Genomic DNA, 3,524 nt, shown 5'->3' on the forward strand with positions numbered 1-3,524 from the left:
CAATCAGAGGAATTTATTTCTGAGATTTAAATACTGAAAGACTTTTGTTATTTTTAGTTTGAAGTTTGAAGAAAAAAAAATCATGGCAAACACAGGAACAAATCTTCTGTTAACAAAGCCTAGGATATTTGGTGAATCTGAATTATGGAAGGTGGCATTTCTCTTTACTGCTCTCAGCCAATGTTTAGCCTGGGGTAACATTTCTTAGTTTTATTTCAGAGAGTGCATGATTAGTTTTAAAAATGAAATTAAAGGCATTAAGACAGTTTCAGTTCAGATCAGTTCAGTCACTCAGTTGTATCCGACTCTTTGCAACCCCATGAATCGCAGCACGCCAGGTCTCACATCATCATGATTATCTGGGTCGTGAAGATCTTTTTTGTACAGTTCTGTGTATTCTTGCCACCTCTTCTTAATATCTTCTGCTTCTGTTAGGTCCATACAATTTCTGTCCTTTATCGAGCCCATCTTTGCATGAAATGTTCCCTTGGTATCTCTAATTTTCTTGAAGAGATCTCTAGTCTTTCCCATTCTGTTGTTTTCCTCTATTTCTTTGCATTGATCACTGAAGAAGGCTTTCTTATCTCTTCTTGCTATTTTTTGGAACTCTGCATTCAGATGCTTATATCTTTCCTTTTCTCCTTTGCTTTTTTCCTCTCTTCTTTTCACAGCTATTTGTAAGGCCTCCCCAGACAGCCATTTTGCTTGTTTGCATTTCTTTTCCATGGGGATGGTCTTGATCCCTGTCTCCTGTACAATGTCACGAACCTCATTCCATACTTCATCAGGCACTCTATCTATCAGATCTAGGCCCTTAAATCTATTTCTCACTTCCACTGTATAATCATAAGGGATTTGATTTAGGTCATACCTGAATGGTCTAGCAGTTTTCCCTACTTTCTTCAATTTAAGTCTGAATTTGATAATAAAGAGTTCATGATCTGAGCCACAGTCAGCTCCTGGTCTTGTTTTTGTTGACTGTATAGAGCTTCTCCATCTTTGGCTGCAAAGAATATAATCAATCTGATTTCGGTGTCGACCATCTGGTGATGTCCATGTGTAGAGTCTTCTCCTGTGTTGTTGGAAGAGGGTGTTTGCTATGACCAGTGCATTTTCTTGGCAAAACTCTATTAGTCTTTGTCCTGCTTCATTCCACATTTCAAGGCCAAATTTGCCTGTTACTCCGGGTGTTTCTTGACTTCCTACTTTTGTAATGAAATCTTTTTTGGGTGTTAGTTCTAAAAGGTCTTGTAGGTCTTCACAAAACCATTCAACCTCAGCTTCTTCAGCGTTACTGGTTGGGGCACAGACTTGGATAACTGTGATATTGAATGGTTTGCCTTGGAGATGAACAGAGATCATTCTGTCGTTTTTGAGATTGCATCCAAGTACTGCATTTCGGACTCTTTTGTTGACCATGATGGCTACTCCATTTCTTCTGAGGGATTCCTGCCTGCAGTAGTAGATGTAATGGTCATCTGTGTTAAATTCACCCATTCCACTCCATTTTAGTTCACTGATTCCTAGAATGACGACGTTCACCCTTGCCATCTCTTGTTTGACCATTTCCAATTTGCCTTGATTCATGGACCTGACATTCCAGGTTCCTATGCAATATTGCTCTTTATAGCATCGGATCTTGCTTCTATCACCAGTCACATCTACAGCTGGGTATTGTTTTTGCTTTGGCTCCTTCCCTTCATTCTTTCTGGAGTTATTTCTCCACTGATCTCCAGTAGCATATTGGGCACCTAATGACCTGGGGAGTTCCTCTTTCAGTATTCTAACATTTTGCCTTTTCATACTGTTCATGGGGTTCTCAAAGCAAGAATACTGAAGTGGGTCCCTTCTCCAGTGGACCACATTCTGTCAGACCTCTCCACCATGACCCGCCCATCTTGGGTTGCCCTGCAGGCATGGCTTGGTTTCATTGAGTTAGACAAGGCTGTGGTCCTAGTGTGATTAGATTGACTAGTTTTCTGTGAGTATGGTTTCAGTGTGTCTGCCCTCTGATGCCCTCTTGCAACACCTACCATCTTACTTGGGTTTCTCTTACCTTGGGCGTGGGATATCTCTTCACGGCTGCTCCTACCTTGGAGGAGGTGTATCTCCTTACTGCTGCTGTTTCTGACCTTCAACGTGGGATAGTTCCTGTAGGCCCTCCTGCGCCTGTGCAGCCACTGATCCTTGGGATGCTCCTCCAGGCCGCTGGCCCTGGCCTCGGGCGTGAGCGGCTCCTCAGGGAAACCTCTTTGTAAGAGTTAACTGCCCTAGTCAGGCTGCAGATGGCTCTACTAAACCCTGAGTTTGTAGACTGAACTGGGTGAAATACAGAGTCTATGAGATAGAGCGCCAATTATATGAGAGAACTCCCATCAAATGCATTAAAATGCAGGTCCCAAAATGTACATCATGGGCCACTCTACCATCTTGATCACTTGTCCAAGTGAGAAAATCAGTTATTTTGGTAAAGAACAAAGAAAAGTTTCGCAAAATCACATTAAAAAATTTAAGGGGCTTACTTAAATTTAAAAGCTAAACATATGTGCCAGGCTCCTGAAAATAAGCTCATTAAAGACTACACAATGCATGTTTGAATTATTTGCAGCCGTTTAATCAATGACAAGTTTCTTTTCAGATACGGGAGATTTACACTCAGGCTCTTTGAAGTAGAAATTCTGTGTGGGGTGTGTTTATGTGTGAATATATGTGTGTATGTATGTGTAGGGAGTGGCCTAGTAAGAAACTATTTTATTAATATCTAATACTAAGTACAAAAATTTTAGAATTGTTTAGGTTTTCAGACAGTTGGTAACAAAAGTATTTTATATATGAATGATTCAAAGCAGTTGAATTATTTTATAGGATCTTGGCAAAGACTGATGCCCTACACTATTTTCCCAAGTATTTTAAATAGTCATAAGTAAAGATAAAAGCACATGCTCACCAGGATATTCAATTGGTAGTCAAATTATCTTCCAGTTTCTTGTTCTGTAAAGGATATTACTTATAAAAGTCCACATTGTGATTTGTAAAGAGGATGAGCTTTGGAATCGGGTGGGTCTGTGTTTTAATCATACCCCTATTTATTAGTTGTGTGATACATGACAAGATTCATAAGCTGTAATTTAACTTCAACAATTCTAGTTGCTTCCTTATAGCATCATTATTCCTTTCTCCTTTCCCATGCCTTTAAATATGAGCAGACTTCAAAGTTTGTTAACCTCCTTAACCTCTCTCTCTCTCTCTCTCTCTCTCTCTCTCTCTCTATATATATATATATATATATATATATATATATATATATATATTCACCTGAACTTATATATTTGAGATATATATATATATATAAGTTTTCATTATGTTCACCTGATTTCTGGTTCCAGAAGACATCCCTAAACTGGAGATATAGTCTTAGAACTCTTGTTAGAGATTTGATTACATCCTAGATGCATCTTAAAGCATCTTAAAGCTCAACTTTAACTTGACATGTTATTGATAACTTGATGTGTTATTCACTTGCC

The sequence above is a fragment of the Ovis aries genome, chromosome 8 (genome assembly GCF_016772045.2).
Source record: "Ovis aries strain OAR_USU_Benz2616 breed Rambouillet chromosome 8, ARS-UI_Ramb_v3.0, whole genome shotgun sequence".
NCBI classification, from domain to species: domain Eukaryota; kingdom Metazoa; phylum Chordata; class Mammalia; order Artiodactyla; family Bovidae; genus Ovis; species Ovis aries.